General features: G+C 39.8%; 1 long non-coding RNA gene across 1 annotated transcript; it reads left to right on the top strand.

Annotated features, from left to right (window-relative positions):
• The first annotated feature begins 1,408 nt into the window (after positions 1-1,408).
• On the top strand, positions 1,409-7,381 carry LOC138891137 (uncharacterized). The gene is made up of 3 exons (XR_011407458.1): positions 1,409-1,848; positions 6,014-6,081; positions 7,102-7,381. It is a non-coding gene; the product is annotated as an uncharacterized lncRNA (long non-coding RNA).
• The last annotated feature ends 521 nt before the right edge of the window (positions 7,382-7,902 follow it).

Here is a 7,902-nt window from a genome sequence, read left to right as displayed (position 1 = left end):
GGGTACGTGGTGTCCAGTGAGGGGATTCAGGTGGATTCGAAGAAGATTGAGACGGTTTAGAGTTAGCCCAGACTGTCCTCGGCCATGGAGATTCGGAGCTTTCTCGGATTGGTCGGTTATTATCGTTGCTTTGTTAAGGGTTTCTGGTCTATTGAATCGCCCTTGACCAAATTGACCCAAAAGGGTGCTCCTTCGAGATGGTCGGATGAGTGTGAGAAGAGCTTTCAGAAGCTGAAGACTGCTTTGACCACATCTCTAGTTCTAGTTTTGCCTTCATTTTCAGACTCTTATATAGTATATTTGTGATGCTTCTCGGATCGGTATTGGGTGTGTTTTGATGTAGGGGTAGAGTGATTGCTTATGCTTCACATCAGTTGAAGCCTCATGAGAAGAACTACCTTATTCATGATTTAGAGTTGGTTGCCATTGTTCATGCATTGAATAATTGGAGACACTATCTCTATGGTGTGTCTTGTGAGGTTTTTACAGATCATCTGAGCCTCCAACACCTGTTCAAACAGAAGGATCTAAATTTGAGGCAGCAGAGATGGTTGTAGCTACTAAAGGACTATGATATTACTATTCTGTATCATCCGGGGAAGGCTAATGTGGTGGCCGATGCCTTGAGCATGAAGGCAGTGAGTATGGGTAGCCTTGCATTCATTCATGTTGGTGAGAGACCTCTTGCAGTTAATGTTCAGGCCTAGGCCAACTAGTTCGTAAGATTAGATATTTCGGAGCCCAGTCCGGTTCTAGCCTGTGTGCTTTCTGTAGACATGTGATTTTTGACCCTTCCCAAGATTTTTCATATTTTAGCACGTAAATATTTAATTTAGGCCCAATATAGCTATTTCAACTCATTTTTACTCTTTACTTTATTTTATTACAAGAAAATAAAAATTACAAAAAAATATTTTATTTTATGTACCTTTCATAAAATAATAAAATAATAATAATAATATAAAAAATAGTACCTTAATTTTTATCTTTATATAATCTTGAAAAATACAAAAATATGTAATAGTTTCATGTTTTAATATAGTTTAGTTTAATTAATTAGAATTTATTTTTGCATCATGTAGTATAGTTATCCTATATTAAGAGAATTTAGCTATAGTTTTAAATAATAATTTTTGGAGTCTTCTTAGCCCAAAATTGAAACACAAAAGATATGGTCCAACCCAATTACCCTTAACCCATTCTTCCCAACCCATTAGCCCATTTAAGTTCAAAATTTAATCCTAACCATCTATTTTCCATCTAATCCAATGGTCATCATCTCTTTCCATCTCCGTATAAAATACTCAATTATAAAAACTCAACCCTAAGATTTTCAATACCAAGACCTAGCTAACACACAAGAACGGCAGCCATCACCTTGACCCCTCAATTCCCCATAGCCAGATACAAACGAGGCATAGAAACAAAGCAAAAAAGAAATGAGGAAAAACGTAACTTTCCGCTCTGCGATTTTGGGAAATCATTGATTCTTCTTCTTGGAATTTCACCAAAGACCAACGACACACTTCCACCAAAGAAAGTGAGAAATGGCCAGAATTTCCGAAAAATCTTCGGCCGTACCTACACCAAATCTCCACGCCTCTGCCGCCGTTGGACTGCAAAGAAGTATTGCCAGTAAGGTCGAATCCCAAACTCCAGCACCACCGAACTCCATAGCTGCTGAGCTCTAATCAATTTCATTCTCTCGAAAACTCCATTTACTATTGAGTCGAGGTTGCCGACGAGTTCACTGCTCAAGCTAGTCCCTGTTTTCATTTCCTAGTAGCATCTAGCTCACCAAAATTTGCAGTAATTGAATTTCGCTATTTAAAAAGGAAAGCAGCTGAGGTTAATTCTTTACTTTTCTATTCCATTTTTATCATTATACATATATTTTTGTGTGTTACTCTGCGTCACTTATATTTATACGATGAATGTTATTAGTGTATCAAAATGTTTAATCATGTTTAATTGGAGGAAGAACGCATGTTGCTCTGTAGTTGTTGTTTTGAATTTGATTATTTAATCCTAAATTGGTATTTGTAAATCAATCCATCTCAAAGGCAATGAAGTGGGCCGTGGGCAATCTGGCTATGCAAATGTGAAGCCTTCGTTAGTTTTGGGTAAATTGAGCATTCAATAGGTTTTAGTTTTGTAATACATTTTTTTTAATAAATAATTCTTGGGGTTTGTTGGTTTAAAATTGGGTTTGGGGTTTGATTAATACTGCGAGGAGTTTGGGCTTAATATTCATAATCTGTCCAGGAATTTTTGAGTGAGGCATACGATTTGTTTGACAAATTAATTTGAGCATGTGAGGTTTCAATTTGATATAATAAACCAAATGGATTATTTTTGTTTGGTCTAGTTTGATAAGAGTTTAAATGTTGTCAACTTACTAATTAACTTATGATTATTCATAGCTTGTTTTAGGCACGATTAATAAATAAACCATCGTGGCTATGAGTACGGTTCCCGTGACATAGTCATGATGCCTAATTCCCAAATTCAGGGGTGCATTTCATGTAACCCGATTTTTATAACAATTTCGAATAATAAAGCCCTCCTTAGATTGAGGTGCGCCATGCCAAATAAAATCTTAAAATGCATGGCCCTCACTTAATTAATACTTGAATCCTTAGAAATCGAGGCGTGTCATTTAGTTGAATTTCCATGGCCCTCGCAAAGTGGAATATGCATAGTTGCTTTAGGCGCGTTATTTTAATAATTACCTCCCAAAACTCGGGTGCGCATTTATGTGACCCAAATCCAAATCTCAATGTTAAATAAAATGTGTTGCGGACTGCAGGTGCATTATGTGACGTGGTTTGAAACATATTTTAGATGACGTTGAAATCTTCCTTAAAATAATTAAGAGCTGTTTAGAGTTAAAATGCACATAGGTTTGAAATGTATTAAACTCAGATAATTAAGTCGAATATAACAGTTGAGCGACCGTGCTAGAACCACGGAATTCGGGAATGCCTAATACCTTCTTCCGGGTTAACAGAATTCCTTACTCGGATTTCTGGTTTGCGAACTGTTAAACAGAGTCAAGTTTTCCTCGATTCGGGATTCAACTGGTGACTTGGGACACCATAAACCTCCCAAGTGGCGACTCTGAATTTTAACAAAATAATCCCGCTTCGATTGTTACTTCAAGTGGAAAAATTCCCTTATATACTCCCTTCCGGGGGTGTAGGTAAAAAAGGAGGTGTGACATTTTCTCGGTCTTTCTTATTTGATTGCATCATAGAGCGTCAGTATGATGATCCTCATTTATTTTTCCTCAAGGACAAGGTCCAGCACGGTGATGCCAGAGATGTTAGTATTGGATATGATGGGGTGTTGGGGATGCAGGGCCATATATGTGTGCCCAATGTAGGTGGGTTACGTGAGTTGATTCTTGAGGAGTCCCACAACTCGCGATATTCCATTCATCCGGGTTGCCGCGAAGATGTACCAGAACTTGAGGCAGTATTATTGTTAGAGGAGGATGAAGAAGGATATAGTGTGATTTGTAGCTCGATGCCTTAACTTTCAGCAGGTAAAGTATGAACATCAGAGACCAGGTCGATTACTTCATAGGATAGAGATTCCAGAGTGGAAGTGGGAGCGAATCACCATGAATTTCGTTGTTGGGCTCCTACGGACTTCGAGGAAGTTCGACGCTATTTGGGTGATTGTAGATCGGCTGACCAAGTCCGCGCACTTTATTCCAGTTGGTACTACTTATTCTTCAGAGCGGTTAGCTGAGATTTACATTCGAGAGATTGTTTGCCTTCACGGTGTGCCAGTGTCCATCATTTTAGATCGGGGCACGAAGTTTATATTGCAATTTTGGAGAGCCGTGTAGCGAAAGTTGGGCACCCAGGTTGAGTTGAGTACAACATTTCACCCTCAAACAGACGGATAATCCAAGCACACTATTCAGATATTGGAAGACATGTTACGCGCTTGTGTCATTGATTTTGTGGGTTCATGGGATGAGTTTCTGCCGCTCGCGGAGTTTGCCTATAATAACAGTTATCAGTCGAGCATTCAGATGGCTCTGTATAAGGCTTTGTATGAGAGACGGTGTAGATCTCCGTGGGTTGGTTTAAGCCGGGTGAGGCTAGGCAATTGGGTACTGAATTGAAAGGTGTTATGAGGTTTGGAAAGAAGGGTAAGTTGAGCACTCGGTTTATTGGGCTGTTTGAGGTACTTCAGAGGATTGGGGAGGTGGCTTACATGCTTGCTTGCCATCTAGTTTGTCGAGTGTGTATCCATTATTTCATGTTTCTATGCTTCGGAAGTATGTCGACGATCCGTCTCATGTTTTGGATTTTAGCACGGTTCAGTTGGATGGTAATATGACTTACGATGTGGAGTCGGTGTCCATTTTGGATCAATGCGTTCGAAAGTTGAGGTCAAAGGATATAGCTTCAGTTAAGGTGCAATAGAGAGGTCAGCCAGTTGAGGAGGCTACTTGGGAGACCGAGCGGGAGATGCGAAGCAGATATTCACACCTATTTGAGATTCCAAGTATGTTTCTAGACCCATTCGAGGATGAACGTTTGTTTAAGAGGGGGAGGATGTAATGGTACGGCCGGTCATTTTGAGAGCTTTAGCACCGTTCAGCCATTTACCGGTCCTTTTGTATTTTATAGCTATTATATGGCTTACCGGGTTAGTCGGTTCGAGTTCGGAAGAATTTCAAAATGAATTGAGACACTTAGTCTCAAGGTTGGAGGCTTAAGTTGGAAAAGTTGACAGGATGTTGGCTTATGTGTAAACGACCCCGAATTTGAATTTTGATGGTTCCGTTAGCTCCGTTTGGTAATTTTGGACTTAGGAGCATGTCCGAATTGTGATTTTGAGGTCCGTGGTGTAATTACGCTTGAAATGGCAAAAATTAAAATTTTGGGAAGTTTGACCGGAGGTGAACTTTTTGATATCGGGGTCGGATTGGGATTCCAGAAGTTAGAGTAGGTCTGTGGTGTTATTTGTAACTTGTGTGCAAATTCTGGGGTCAATCGGACGTGGTTTGATAGGTTTCGATGTCAGTTGTAGAAATTGGAGGTTTCAAAGTTCATTAGGCTTGAATCTATATGTGATTCGTGTTTTTGATGTCGTTTGAGGTGATTTGAGGGTTCGACTAAGTTCGTATGATGTTTTGGTACCCGATGGTATGTTTGGTTGAGATCCCGGGGGGCCTCAGGTTGATTTCGGGTAGTTAACGGACCAAGGTTTGAAGTTGAAGAATTTCTAAAGATTTGCAACTACTGGTGTAATCGCACCTACGAAGTGAGAACCGCAGATGCGAGCTCGCAGGTACAGGGTAGGGTCCGCAGATGCGGAGTCTGAAGAGAGGTGAGTAGAAGGTCGTAGGTGCGAATGTTTTCCCGCACCTGCGTAACCGCAAATGCGGCAGGAAGACCGCAGAAGCAGAAGGGGCAGTAGAGTTGGGTTCCGCAGAAACGGAGGTTTTCTCCCAGAAGCGAGTCCGCAGAGCGTAGAGAGGGACCACATGAGCAGAATTAACCGCAGATGCGGTTTGTAGGTCACTTTTGCGACGCCGCAAAAGCGACTAAGTTGGTCGTAGGTGCGAAAAACCTGGACAGAATATAAACGTTGGATGGTTTTATCATTTCTAGACTTTGCAAACTCGAATTTGGACGATTTTTAGAGGGATTCTTGAGGTAAGTGAAATGTGGTTAAATTTCTCCAATAATTATGTTTTCCCATTGATTTTCTCACCTAGTTGTGTATTTTTGAGGTATAATTTGGAGCTTTGAGACTAGAGATTTAGAGAGCTTGATTTGGGGATTTGGGTGGCGATTTGGTGTCAGGTTTTGATAAATTTGGTATGGTTAGACTCGTGGTTGGATGGGTTTTCGGGTTTTGTGACTTTTTTCAGATTTTGAGACGTGGGCCTTAAGCCGATTTCAGATTTTTGAGTTATAACTTTGTAATTTCTTGTGGAATTTATTCCTTTAGCCCGTATTGATTGTATTGTGCTGCTTGTGGCTAGATTCGGGACATTTGGAGGCCGATTTGCGAGGCAAAGGCGTGTTGGAGTAGAGTTTTGCTTGGATTGAGGTAAGTAACACTTCTAAACTTGGCTTTGAGGATTTGAAACCCCAAATTATGTGTTATGTGATTGGTGTTAAGGTGACGCACATGACAAGTGACGGGCGTGTGGTTGTGCACCGTGAGAATTGTGACATGGTCGATTCCATGACACTATTTAGTTGTTCTATCTTGTTGATATTCGTGTTTTCGTCATGTAATAAAGTAATTGAGCTGTCAATCATGTTAGAGATTATGCTTAGGTTATATGCTGGTACTGTTGGGACCCATAGTGTTTGTTTCTTGTTGTTGACTTACTGATTTCATTGATATTTCGTACTTATCCATATTCATTCATTTCATATAATATCTCAGTCTCTGTTGTTATTTATTGATACATCTAGTTTCATGACATTGTGAGCCCGTGAGAGAGATTGGAGAGATTGATGATTGAGTGAGGCTGATGGCCTGATTATGAGTGACATTTATGGGATCGGGCGGCACGCCGCAGCTATTATACTGATTTATGATAATGTTTGGGCTGAAGGAGCCCCTTCGGAGTTTGCACACACCGCGGTGAGCGCGGTTAATTTATATTGAGGGATGGATCTTCCCTGGACATGGATCTTGTCTGAAGTATTTATACCCGGGAATGGATCTTCCCCACGTGCTGGATCGGCCCTGCTCAGTACTGAGTGACTGATGGTTAGTTGATGTATATATTCCGGGATGGAGCTTCCCTTGGTCGGATTGGCCATATATAATACTGAATGATAGAGCATTTGAGAGTTGAGCACATGAGGCTGTCAGCATGGTGCATCACATACAACATGTGCAATGGCATATAGAAGTAGAGGAGTTATATTCTTCATATCATTCAAATTTGATCTATCTTACTGTATTGAGTTTAATTGTTGAACTTGAAAGAATGCCTACGTTTCTGCACTGTTATTTCTATATTGAACTGTACTGGTTGAGTATGTCACTACTTTCAGTCCAAAGGTTTGTTACTTATTGAGTTGGTTGTACTCACGCGTACCTCCTGTGCAGATCCAGGTGCTTCCGGTCACGGCGGCTGTTGAGTTGTGGAGTCGAGATCTTTGGAGACTATCGAGATAGATGCATGACGTTCAGAGACCTTAACTCTCCTTCATTATCTTTACTTATATTTTAGTTTTACTCTTTAGACATTATAGTAGACTATCTTCCGTTATGGATTCTCATGTACTCGGTGACACCCCGATTTTTTGGAGAGATTTGTATTGAGCTGCGAATTTTATTCTGCTTTTAAAAGGGTTTTTCTTAAATATTAACTGCTTCCATATTTTTTTAAAAGCTTTTAATGTGTTGAAATGGTTGAGCAGTTGGGTTGCCTAGTTCCACGATAGGCGTCATCAAGATAATTTGTTTTTAGGTCGTGACAACTATGGAGGACGATATCATTTACGGTTGTTAGGAGCAACAAATACAACTTAATTAGATGCAAAGACAAATAACCGACACGCTCCCAATAAGTCAATCTATGACAATATATTAAGATCCAACACATTATTTTAGATATAATTCAACATTTTCACAAATTGAGACTTGATCGTAGATAGGTCAAATTGTATCCAAAGCACAAGGATACAAAATAGTAATAAGAGACGCACAAATCAAGTAATCATATTGGCCGAATTATTGAATTTGAAATAAAAATAGGAGTAATGCTTCCTAGCACGAGTCAAAGAATAAGAGCACTTAAATTAAATTAGTATTCATGCCGGTGAAAGTAACCATAAAACAAAAGTCGGATTCCAAATTCAAAATCGATTTTTTAAAGGAAGTTAAAAAGAAGTTGTAAAGCGGTAG

The sequence above is a fragment of the Nicotiana sylvestris genome, chromosome 5, assembly GCF_000393655.2.
Source record: "Nicotiana sylvestris chromosome 5, ASM39365v2, whole genome shotgun sequence".
In the NCBI taxonomy this organism is placed as follows: Eukaryota; Viridiplantae; Streptophyta; class Magnoliopsida; order Solanales; family Solanaceae; genus Nicotiana; species Nicotiana sylvestris.
Note: the sequence above shows the minus strand (reverse complement) of the source record. Positions and strands in the feature narration are given on the sequence as shown.